Here is a 12,661-nt window from a genome sequence, read left to right as displayed (position 1 = left end):
TCCTTTTGAGATATGGTCTTCAGAACTGAACACCGTAGCCCAGGTGAAGCCTCACCAAGGATCTGTACAAGGGTATTACACTTCCCTTTTCCTGCTGGTTATTCTTCTCTCTATGCAGCCCAGCATTTTTCTGGCTTTAGCTACCAAAGTGTCACATTGCTTCGCTGCCTTCAGATGACAGACCAAAATTTATCCCAAGGTCTCTCTCTTGGTCCATGCACAATAGTCTTTTGCGCCCACCACATGCAGCTCTTTTGGATTACCGCACCCCAAGGGCATGAGCCTGCACTTCTTAGCATTGAATCACAGTTGCCAAATCTTCAACCACTCTTCAAGTTTTCTTAAATCAATTTTCATTCTCTGTAATCCTTCAGTCATGTCCACTTTGTTGCAGATCTTAGTATCATCTGCAAAAATGCAAACTTGGGCTCTTGCTCAGAGCAGCAGGATGCAGCAGAGGAGTAGGACACCGAGAGCCATGCTGGGAGGCCCCAGCAGGTCCCAGGGCATAGTGCTGAGCTCGGGACCATAGTGCAGCATCCCATGGTTGGTGGCATGTTACAGCTGACAAGCAGTCAACCATTTTTTGAGCTTTCTTAGATCACATTTCATACTGTATACTCCGTCAGCGATGTCCACTCTGTTGCAGGTTTTAGTGTCATCTACAAAAATAGAAGCCTTCCTTCCAAAATCCTCCACAATAACACTTACAAAAACATTGAACAGAACCAATCTCCTGAGCACTCCATTCATTCAACATCTGTATTCCTCAACCAGTTCTTAATCCAGCCCTCCACCTTAGATCCACTATCTCTAGACCACTCAGATTATTTATGAGCCTTCTATGTGGGACAGTATCACCATCTTTGCAAAAATCCAAGTACACCACACCCATTGTGCACCCCTGATTTAATTCTCTGGTCATCCAAAAAAAGGAATCAATTGGATTCATCTGACATGATCTCCCTCTGGTAAAACCCATGCTTCCTCAGATTCTGCAACCTACTGGATCAAAGTATTTCACTGTCCTTTCCTTCAGAAGAGTTTCCATTAATGTCTGTGCTCCTGAAGTCAGACTCACTGGTCTGTAATTTTTAACCTTCTGCCTCTTTCATAAAGAGGGACAATATCCACCCACTGCCAGTTTTTGGATAGGATGAGCAGGGCAGTCAGAGGTACCACAGGCTGGAGTTCACCATCCTCACTGAGATGCCCATAGCAGTCAGAACCCCTTCCAGCTACCCCATGACATGCTACAGTCACTGCGGCTACCATCCATGAAACAAGCACTAGCCCATGTGCCAAAAGGTGGAACTGAATGCCAAGAGCAATAAAGAGCCCCAGAGGAAGCTGTTCCCCACCCCCCCCCCCACCCCCTCCCCAGAGTGGGAGCCCATGCACTAGGGTCCCTCCCCAGGGGAGTGAACCCTGCTCTCTGCCTGCAGAACTGTAAGGAGTTGCAGAACAGGGAGCCCAGAGCCACTCTGCCTCTGTCCAGACAACACCCCCCCCCCCCTCCATTGGGACAGCAACAGGTGAGAAGAGAAGGGAAGGAAGGGGTCTGGGATGTGGAGACTCATAGCAGAGCCCAGGAAAGAAAATCCACTCCCTGCTCGCATCAATTTGGAGGGATGGGAGAAGGGGCAGAGAGAGCCAACATGCACCACTTCCCCCACTAAGTCCCCTCAAGGACCAGCGGTTGGGATCAGCGGGGGGGGGGGGGGGGGGGGGGAGGCACCATCAATGATTCCCACCCAGGATGCCAACTATCCTACATCCACTCTTCTCCATTTCTGCACAGCTATTACCATCTGTAAGGATCCTTCAGTGGATCAACCAGAACCTTTCTGATCTCCCTTGATATCCTGGGATGTATCCCGTCTTGACGCCTGGCTTGGTTCACTTTTGATTTTTCTAGTTTCACACAAATGCTCTCTTCTATAAATGGTGTGCTCTCTCTCCCACTGCCGTATGTACCCTTGCCAACAATCAGCGGCCCTTCTGCATCCTCTTCTGCTGTGAATACTGAACAGAAGGGTTTGTTTAACATTTTTGGTTTCTTCTTGCCCCTGTCCACATATTCCTCCTCACCTCGTCTTAATCTTGCAAACCCACCCCTGTCTTGCCTCCTTTCACTGATATATCTGAAAAAAAAAAAGTCTTCTCACCTGGCTGGCACCTTTGCTATCCTGATTACTTTCCCTGCCTTTCAGTATCACCAGATACTGGGCTCCTGTTTCCGATATCCCCTGTATTATTATTATTTTTTTTTTTTTAATGCTGATTTGTTTTCTGCTCTTGTATTTTTGGTCACCTCATTTGGAAACCATATGCGGTCTCTTTTTCATCTTACATTTCTTAACATATATGGAACTAAAGGTCAACAAATAAGCTGTAGATGAGACCTTTTTATTGGACTAAATTCATCTGTGAGGAGCTTTCCAGAGTTATCCTGACCTTATGAAGGGAGGATAACTCTGGAAATCTAGTCACAGATATATTAAATTAGTCTAATAAAAAGGCCTTACCGACAGCTTGCTTGTTGACCTTTAACTCCAGGTATCTAAGTGGACTAACACGGCAACCACAATTCTTTTTTTTAACATAAAAGCCGTGTTGCTCTTCCTATATTGTTGAGCCTCCCTCCCCATTCGCCGTCTATATCCTCCCATTCTTCTTAAGGAACATGGTCATTTTAACAAAGTTGCTACTTTAGAAATCCGGGACTCAGATATTCGTCCATATTTTGCACGTATGGTTCATAGAAAAGTGATGTTTTGCCAACTTTTCTGGAAGCTTGTTACAGGAAGCGAGTTTCCCCACATCTATCGAAAAGCCATATTAATGTCAATAAATTAAATGAAGGAACAAGAGGAAAAAAACAAAACAGATAAACAATCTGATTACATGACAATTAAACCTGCCAGCTTCCTACAGAGCACCTCTTTCCGACAGAAAAGAGAAATAGTTTTAATTTGGCTTCTCTGCCCTGAAAGATGAAGCTCATAGGTCTGTGCACACTTCATTAGCTATAATTTTTTTTCAAAGAAATCACTCATATCAGCAGATAATTAAAATATAGTGGCAGACATGAAAACATTAATTTTCCCGCAAAATACTTGCAAATTATTTACTTCTGTCTAATCAAACCTGAAAGATGAATGCACCACCTGTTAGTGAGAATCAATTAAATGGAAATCCATTTTTTTTTTTATCAGCTCCCACTTCTTCCATATCCTGCTAAAGCTTGAGATAAAAACCAGTCAGGAAGTGGAGGGGAGGGGGAGTTTAGACGGATATCACTGAGGAAAAGGAGGGGAGGGGAGTCAGAGAGTTAGGGAAACGACAGGTGCAGGGAAGGAGACGTTTTAAGAAAGCCCCCCAGGATCTGCGAGAGGAAGACGATGCGAGATGAAGGAGAAAGGAAGCAGCCGTGGGCACGCAGCAGAGCCCGAGCCCGGGGAGATTCGCGCAGGCGACAGAAGCCCAGGGCACTCCTAATGTTCAGGAAGGAGAGGGCAGCGGGGAGCGCACAGCTCCGGAATGTACAGCGGGAAGAGCGCAGGCCAGGCGAGCGGTGAGCAGCAGCAGCATCTGCCTCCAACATTGCGCGCACACATCAGCCCTCCGCACGCTCGTCAGCAACATCAAGCATTGCTCCGCATGAACACAGGGACGGCGCCTACCTGTTTCTCCCTCGCTGCTCCAGCTCCTCACTCCCCTCCCTCCATGCTGCCGCTCTCCTACCTGCTGGGCCAGGGGTGGAGAGGGGAGAGCCTGCAGTCCCTGCCTGCTGAGCGCCGGGAGACAGAAACACTGAGAGCGGTGCAGCTCCCGCTTCTCCCTCCCTCTCCCTCTCCCGCCTCCTTCTCCTCCTCCTCCCTCCCTCTCTTTTCCCTCCTCCTTCCTCGCCCTCCCTCCTCCCTACATCTTTCTTTCTCCTCATTCTTTCTCTCTCTCTCCTCCTTTTCTCCATCTCTGCCGGGCTGGAGGCAGCTCCAGCGGGAGGAGGAGGAGAAGGGCGAAGGAGCCTCAGCACGGAGGCAGTAGCGCCGGGGCAGCAAGGGGCCTGAACCTTTCAGCACCTGCAGGCTGTGGAGAGAGCCCGGGGCTCGGACAAGAAACTCCCCGGCTAACACCAGTAAACTACACAACCCCACAAGAACAAAAAATAAAACTACACCCAGCAGCAAGCAGCACCCCGAAAACCTCAGCTCTTCCCCCATCTCCAGTCGACAACACCCCTTTACCCCACAAAAGACCCTCCTACAGCTAGCAGCTCCCCGAGCCTCAGCAGTCCCCAGTCTTCAGGCAACAGCGTACCCCAAAATTCCCAGCTGCTCCTATACACCCAACAACCCGCTGATCCCCAGCCAACAGGCACCCCCCTCACAACCCCGAACTCCAGTCAAGAGTGCCCTCCAGCACTAAGCAGTACACCCAGCATCTCTTCCGCCCCCCCCAACCCCCCCAAAAAATAAACCCATGAACCGCTCCCTCCACCTTCAGGAAGTGCTCCCAGATCCCCGGGTTTCTGATTTCCTGCATCAAATTCACCTGAGCCAGGTGAGCAGGCTGGGCCTGGGAGTAGACACCTGGAAAAGGTGCAGGGACTGGCAGCAGCAACCGGTGTCCCGTGTGCCATCCGGCTGTCCGTGCTCTTCTGACATCTTGGCACAGCAGCTAGGGGCAGCCCAGCGGGTACCAGTGACTGTGCACAGCTGCCGCCAGCATGAATGGGGCAGCGCCCGTGGGCACAATAGCAGGATTTGTTTAGCGACACAATCAGGGTCTCTGGAAATTGTTCGAGCCGTGCACCACCATTACCAACATGAAACCCCGGCTGTGAACTCTTTTTCAGAAAAGTGGGAACCGTCTTCCAGTCCTTTTGGTTTGGGTTTTTAACCATTTTCTTAAATTTTCCCCAAATCTCGTTTGTCCTGGATGAGTGTCCTGACTAGATTGTAAACTCTGGGTCTTATGTGTATTTGCACTGCGCTGTAGGGCGTGGACGAACTGTAAGGAAGAGCTGCCCTACCGGAGCAATCCATCATCCCGGATCAGGCCCAGCTGGAGTGTGCAGGATAGGGGAGAACTCGAGTGCACCCTGCATTTGCACAGATTGCCAACTCCAAATGTATTATTTTCAGCTGGTCTTTGCAAATGATAGTCAAAGGGGATTGCAGCTTTATTACAACTCAGGTTCCATAAGAGGTCCTTATTCAGCCACTGGCAGGATTGCAAAGTGAGCTGGATAAACTTATCCGGCTAACTTTGGAGAGATATTCAGTGATGCAGCTGCGCTATTGAATATAGAAGGCTATCTTAAAGATAGCCAGATAAGTTTATCTGGCTAAGTTTAAGGACAGCGCCATGGCATGACCAGAATTATCCAGCTAACCTAACTCCTCCCTTGAATGTCCCTAGAATGCCCTTAATGAGATATCTGGCTAAAGTTTAGCTGAATAAGTGCCAAAATATTCAAAAGCTAGCATTTGGCCGGATAACTTGTGTTATCCGGCTAAATGCCTCTCATAGGCTCTGGCTCAAAGATCTTACAATCTAGCAGGCCGATGCAATACCATGCGCTAGCCACAGCGCACGACTCAACACGCAATTGGACACGTGTTCTGGACGTGCGTCCATAACCCCGGCTGCAAAACGAGGGTTAGCACATCCATTTTCTTAACCTGTGGCTATGCACAGGTTAGGAAAAGGGACACTCTAAAATTGAGCGTCCGTTTACCTAACTGGCTGACAGCCACCTCTCCTGGATGGCTGCTGCCGAAGAAATGCTAAGGGTGCACAATTTCCCCCAGCGCCTCCTTTTTACCACAGCACCCAATGTAAATATTAAATCAGGCACCTGGGAGAGGTGGATTGGCACACATTAAGGGAGCGGGCGCTCAATCATGAGTGTCTCTTTAACGCGCACCAATACTGCATCGGCCTGTAAGTAGGTAGCCAGAGGTAGCCAGAGACTAAAATGATTTGCCCAAGGTCACAAAGAGTGTCAGTAGAGGAAGTGCAATTTGAACCCTGTTTTCCTTAGTTCTCAGCCCCATTGCTCTAATCACTAGGCCACACCTGCCAGCATGGATACTGCATAGCCTGCTAAAATAACACTGCATTCACAATAAAGTACCATAGCAAGACTCACTGCAGTGACGCTGGAAACATCGAGCTGGCAAATGCAACACGATTTTGGAGGATTATGTAAAGAAATTGGTCTAGAGCAACATCTGTATTGGTTCTGAATTTAATGCTGGTTTGTAATATACTGGCCCTGCAATACTGTATGTTGTACACAGGATAGACATGATTGTTTTATTGTGCCATTGCTATATGTGACATGTACCATGTTATGATCTTCAGAGGGATAGCCATGTTAGTCTAGTGGAGCAAAATTGACAAGAGGTGGGTGGCATGAGCTTCAAAAGATTGGTTGGTCTGTAATTTTTGTACCATGTTATGTGGCTGATTTGTGGTTTATTTTGTTTTATTGTATTATGCTTACTATGTAACATTTATAAAGTTGTGTTGATTGTTTTAGAAAGATGGAATATACATTTTTTTTAAACAAACACCAAAGCAGTTCACACAGCCTAATGACACCGAAAAGAGAGGATTTACTCTCGTTTTAGACAGCTACCCTATCCCTACATGCCAAAACAGATCTGAAACGGATCCCTCTGGGTTTTTGTTTTGTTTTTTTCCTGTCTGGCCTGAACATCTGCCTCTTCCATCCTATGATTTGGGACAGCTTTGTGGGAAGGCAGAGCCAAAGCCTTAAGCAGCAAAGGTCTCTCCTGTGTGAAACAGCTCGTAGGTTATCATCCTTGGACAACTTGGAATAGGTCTCTCTGATCTACAGCAAACACTGCCCCCGGAGAATGGCACAGACACTAGAAGCTGCTCGCAGGAGCTCGTGTCACTGTGACATTATTTTATCCCCACGTACAATTTAAAAAAAAACCAAAAAAACCTAAAATCATATTTATTTATTTTCACCCTCAGGCTTTCAACATTTTATAGGTGAAATTTGAGAATACAGTTGCTGTTTCCATGACAACACAGATTAAGCAAAAAAAAAAAAAAACCCTGAAATAAAAGGCATTTATTACACTTGCTGGGGAAGAAGGCCTTAGGGAAGATTTTCCCACAGGCATGGAATGGGGGAAAGTCTTTGATTAAAAGGAAGGACAGAGGGAGCCCCAGGAAAGACGTCTGTCTCTGGAGACAGTTAAGGAGCAGGCTAGGGCAGACAGCTGTACTTCAGACTCCAAAAGCCTGCATGCAGCCCTCTACAGCAACATTCACCAGGCGTCAGGCTAGGGCAAATTGAAGAAGGCAGTGCACATTAATTAGCAGGGGCTGTTCTCTTTGGGGAAGCCTTTTCTGTTGCAATGGAATGACATAATTATTTTAATGTTTTATTTCATTGCTCACTGTGAATTAAATACGAATACCTGGTTTGTAAGAAGAATATTTCTGAGAGTGTGTAATAATGCTATCGTGTTTTTTTTGCTTTTAATATATTTGGTTTTATTATGCTTGTAATCCGCTTAGCATGTGCCATTTAATAGGTGGACTAGAAAAAAAAATTTAAATAAATAAATCTGTGTGCATCTTACAGATGGAAGGGGCTGGTTTAGAGAATCAGAATTAACCTCCTTTCATCCAGCAGAGCGATAACTAAGCCATTGCTTATCCCTGGTCATGAGCAATGAAAAAAAAAAAGGACTCGTTCCTTTGGATTTGCTGCGTACTTCCAAGGAATCCGGTTTTAGCCACCACGAGAGCTGGGCTTTTGGACTGATCCTGCGTGGCACTTCCTGGGTTCTTCTCACCAGATCCCCTCTTGGGAAGATGAGGGTCTGGTGCAAGGCCAGGGCAGCGCCTGATTGGCCAAAGCCTTTCTAAGGCCTGAGAATAAGTAGCCAACGCTCTCCTCGGCCCACTCATAAACTCAGGGCAGAATAAGCTCCCTGCTCTTCTCTAAAACATGATGCCCCATGCCTCTGTGACGTGGAGAGCTCTGACATTTTAGTTTGAAATTATCTACAGGCCAGCATGAGTGGAGCCAGCAGATTACAAAAGGAAAGACAATGCAACATTGTGCTGCCTTTGGACAAGTCAATTAGAGCAGCAAAAAAAAATAAAAAATCTGCAGTACGTATTCAAAGCATCTACACTTTATTGCCTTGCCCAAGACCCTCGTTTTCCCAAGCGTTGTTCTGGTCAGTGTTCATTATCTTGGGAGCACTAGTGGGCTCCAGGTAATCTGTGAAAAACCATGACATGGAAAAACCAACCTTTACATACTGGACGAGGGAAGCAGCAGATTGTGCTCTCCGAGCAAACCATTCCATTAAGAAAAGTTCAAGAAAATAGTTCTCCCCTTGGCTTAAAGTAATAGGCATGACCAATATCACAGCAGACCATTAGGGGTACTCTTTCCTCTGAGCCAGCACTGATGCAATGTTCTGGCAAGGTGTTAGGGATGCTCTCCTATCACTTCCCAGCACAGAGGTCAGGGATTCCCTACAAACTTCTCTTTGTACTAGATCTGCACTGACACGGCTCACGTAGATTGGTGTCCCATCCCCCCCCTCCATAGCAGCACAGTTAACAAGCAACTTAGCTGCTCACAGGCCACTGATTGCAGTAATCAAGAGAGCAGGAAGAGGATGAGAAAGCAAGGCCAATTCCTCAAAAGAGCAGAGTTGGTGTTCCTGTGCATACACTGCTCAATTCCAGCTTTAGGATTCAACAGCTGGAGAGGCTGGGATAACGGAGATTTTTCACATCTCTCAAGTAAAGCATAACAAAGTCACTTCATTACATCTGTGCTTTTCATTCCAGTCCACAAGACACTCCTAGCCAGTCAGAGTTTCAGGATATTTACAATAAATATGCATGAGATAGATTTGCATGCAATGGAGGCAGAGCATGCAAATGTACCTCATGCCCAGCAGCCTGGGTTGAGAAACACTGCATTAGATAAACAGAGAAGATAGAACAAACATGAAGCTGTCTTAACCCTGTTGCTACTGCAGACCCATTAGGAAGTGTGCCTCCCGCACTTGCAGTGCATCCTGCTGGTCATAGGTCTGAGGTTTCAGGGGCTTAAGTATATCTTTTGCACACAAAGAGCGAATATCCTGGCTCAGGCCTCTTCATGGATGGGGGTGAGGGGACTCAGGATTAGCCAGTTCCATGTGCCAGCATGGAGCACCAGCCTAGTATTTAGAGCAGTGGCCAGGGAAGCTGAGGCTCACATCTTGCTGAGCCCACTGATATTCTTGTAACACTGGGCTTACACTTTTAACTTCGCCGGAGGTACAAACGTATGTTTGCACGCCCTTTGGGGCAGGGAAATATCTACCCTACTACTATTGGCTGTAGCTCCTGCTACTCCGTGTAACAAAGTGAGTGACCCTACAGAAAATGAAAACCCAGCAAAAACAATACTCCAGCTGTAGTACAATAAGCAGGAACGAGGTCATCCATAAAGACCTCTCTCAGACATGTCACCTTCCAGCATTGCTTTTCCACTTTTCTCCTTTTTGTTCCCGCCAGGGATGGGACCTGGCCCCATGAGCCATCATTCACAATTACAATTATTGTATTAGACGCCTCCCCGTGTTCTTGATTTGGTCTTTGCAGCGACAGTCTGGAGGCCAGGAACCACGCAGCAGGACGCCTTCCGTAACAGTGCATCAAGGGCTCTAAACGCAGCCAGGGAGGCCGCTTCAGCATTCCCAGCCAACCCAGGGATCAAACTGGGGCCCTCTCCCATAGCATTGCACACAGCACTGGGGCTGAGCCGGCCCAATCACTCTGCGCTTTATACCAGTCATGCACAGGCCCTTCATAAAGTGTGGCAGAAAGTGTGCACGCTGTGGCCAGATGAATGGGGGCCGAGTCAGCACATGCCAGGATAAAACAAACCAACCCTCCCAGCCCCAATGCATTCTGGAGCTTGTAGTCCTGGATTTTGTAGTGCAGGGTGAGCAATGTCCTGATATAGGATACCCTTTCAGTTTCTCTCTGTCTCCATCTGCTGGACAGGACGACTGATCTGGGTACATACAGGAAACCAGCCTACAAATCCTGGGAGCTGGATGGAAGAGAATGAATAAAGACACAAAAATCTTGCCCCTGAAATGGGCCAATGACCCTGTAATCCATGTTCTTACTCCGTCCAGGACAGGATGGGTATGAAGTTTGCATACACAGCCAATGGCAGTGTGATGTGGCTGGGGCGGGGGGGGGGGGGGGGGGGTCCTCTCGATCATTGCCCTGGGCTTACAAGGAGGAGGAGAGCTGGTCCTGCCCATCAAGGCAGCAGCTTCGGGTGTCAGCGCATAGCCGGGCTTCACTGCTTCCATTCCTAAGTCTCCTTTCCATCTTACACGTAGAAAGTCAGACTTCAGCAGCAGTCTGTCCAGTTTTCTTCCTAGTGCAATACCACCGTCCCCAGCTTTCCTTTCACTTCTCTGCAATGACGTATCATTTTAATAATCCATTTATTTAAAATTATTTATGTACCATTTTATATGGTAAACGTAGTCAAAACCATTTACAATAAAGCATACATAATAAGATACTACATTTGTGAAAATAAATAGTTAAAAGCACCCCTCCTTGGCTTCGGTTAGCTGGGAGGCAGTTCCATACAGTCAGCACCCTTTTTCTGAAGAAATATTTTCTAATGTTAATCCTGCAAAAACCCCTCTTTGACCCTCCTATCATGACTTCTTCTACAGCTGCTAGCCGTCTGCAAACCGTTTCCTTCCTGTGCATTATTTGCACCTTTGAGGTATCTGCATGGTCTCCATATTGTTCCTCTCCCACAGGGTATGCTAAGGTCCTTAAGTCTCATTTCATAGGACTTTTAGTAGCCCTTCTCCGGCCTGTGGATTCCAGAACGGAACACCATACTCTAGCTGACCTGTACAGAGCCATTACTGCCTCCCTTTTCCTACTGATGCTAGCTCTCCCTGTGCAACCCAGCATCCTTCTGGCTTTAGCCACCACCTTGTCACAGTGATTTGCTGTCTTGAGATCACTCGGTACCATCACTCCGATGCCTCCCTCCTGAGTGGTACCTGCCCCTATCTCACCCCCCCCCCCCCCCCCCAATCAACCACTGCTCCCTCTCCACCCCAAATGCATGACTGCACTTCTTTGCATTGAATCTTAGCTGCTAAGCACAGAACTACTCCTCCTATTGTTTACCCAGGCAGCAGTGTCCATTCTGATGCAGGTTTCAGCATTATCTACAAAAGGACAAGCCTTCCCTATAGTTATTTAATTAAAATTGTATTAATTGCTTCATCAATAAAATCTCCTTAAGCAATGTACAACATAAAACAAACAATAAAATACAAAAAAAACCCCAAGAAAATACAGAAACATTAAAACATTGCCTTCACATTATATCCAGTCTTGTTATTCCACCTACAATCAGATTAAATATTACAAATTAATGACATTAACCATGTTTTCAATTGCTTCTGGTACATGAATAAATCCTATTAATCCCTTTGCAATATTCTTTAAGAAAATATTGAACAGAACTGATCCCCCAAGGCACATTACTAATCACCCCTCACTCCTCAGTATGAACTCCAATTACCACTAACCTCCCCCGTCATTCACGCAACTCACTCAACCAGCTTGAAGCCAACCCCCAGCCTTCTCAGATTATTTATGTGTTTTCTGAGTCTTTGTCAAAAGCTTTGTTGAAATCCAAGCACAGCACATCCAGCGCATGCCCTTGATCTAATTCTCCGGTCACCCAAAGTTAAGAACATAAGAAAATGCCATACTGGGTCAGACCAAGGGTCCATCAAGCCCAGCATCCTGTTTCCAACAGTGGTCAATCCAGGCCATAAGAACCTGGCAAGTACCCAAAAACTAAGTCTATTCCATGTTACCATTGCTAATGGCAGTGGCTATTCTCTAAGTGAACTTAATAGCAGGTAATGGACTTCTCCTCCAAGAACTTATCCAATCCTTTTTTTAAACACAGCTATACTAACTGCACTAACCACATCCTCTGGCAACAAATTCCAGAGTTTAATTGAGCGTTGAGTAAAAAAGAACTTTCTCCAATTAGTTTTAAATGTGCCCCATGTTAACTTCATGAAGTGCCCCCTACTCTTTCTATTATCCGAAAGAGTAAATAACCGATTCACATCTACCCGTTCTAGACCTCTCATAATTTTAAACATCTCTATCATATCCCCCCTCAACCGTCTCTTCTCCAAGCTGAAAAGTCCTAACCTTTTTAGTCTTTCCTCATAGGGGAGCTGTTCCATTCCCCTTATCATTTTGGTAGCCCTTCTCTGTACCTTCTCCATCGCAATTATATCTTTTTTGAGATGCGGCGACCAAAATTGTACACAGTATTCAAGGTGCGGTCTTACCATGGAGCGATACAGAGGCATTATGACATTTTCCATTTTATTCACCATTCCCTTTCTAATAATTCCCAACATTGTTTGCTTTTTTGACTGCCGCAGCACACTGAACCGATGATTTCAATGTGTTATCCACTATGACGCCTAGATCTCTTTCTTGGGTTGTAGCACCTAATATGGAACCCAACATTGTGTAATTATAGCATGGGTTATTTTTCCCTATATGCATC

Source organism: Rhinatrema bivittatum, chromosome 11 (genome assembly GCF_901001135.1).
Source record: "Rhinatrema bivittatum chromosome 11, aRhiBiv1.1, whole genome shotgun sequence".
Lineage (NCBI taxonomy): Eukaryota > Metazoa > Chordata > Amphibia > Gymnophiona > Rhinatrematidae > Rhinatrema > Rhinatrema bivittatum.
The sequence above is the reverse complement of the archived record's forward strand: the minus strand, read 5'-3'. Positions refer to the sequence as shown.